Below are 384 nucleotides of genomic sequence, written 5' to 3'. Positions count from 1 at the left end.
GACTACGATTGTCTACATATCCACCTGATGTGAAGAGTTCCCAGTGATCTCAACGAAAAGCACATCCTTCGAGCCGGAGTTGAACCAGCGACCTAAGGATAACTGCTACTGTGAACCTACAGTCCTCCACTCTACCAGCTGAGCTATCGAAGGAGCAGTGCAACATTGAATTGTTCCTTTTTTCACTGAAACAGAAGATTAATGAGACTATGCTTTTCAAAGAGCTAAGAGTATGGAGAGTGGATCAAGGCAAAAGGCCATGGTTCTTATTCTATTTCTTTGTTTGACATTTACTCATGATGACACATTAAATACCTCCCTTGGACTATGTTTTCTACGCCCATACATTGATTTCAGCAAGTTAATGTAGTTCCAAAGGTGGAG

At 41.7% G+C, this 384-nt stretch overlaps 1 non-coding gene across 1 annotated transcript; it reads right to left on the bottom strand.

Annotated features, from left to right (window-relative positions):
• Positions 1-64: 64 nt before the first annotated feature.
• On the bottom strand, positions 65-153 carry trnay-gua (transfer RNA tyrosine (anticodon GUA)). The gene is given in 2 exon segments: positions 65-100; positions 117-153. It is a non-coding gene; the product is annotated as a tRNA-Tyr (tRNA).
• Positions 154-384: the final 231 nt, after the last annotated feature.

The sequence above is a fragment of the Seriola lalandi genome, unplaced genomic scaffold (genome assembly GCF_002814215.2).
Source record: "Seriola lalandi dorsalis isolate HSWRI2012SDOR001 ecotype SW California unplaced genomic scaffold, Sedor1 jcf7180001999016, whole genome shotgun sequence".
Taxonomy (NCBI): domain Eukaryota; kingdom Metazoa; phylum Chordata; class Actinopteri; order Carangiformes; family Carangidae; genus Seriola; species Seriola lalandi.
The sequence above is the reverse complement of the archived record's forward strand: the minus strand, read 5'-3'. Positions and strand labels throughout refer to the sequence as shown.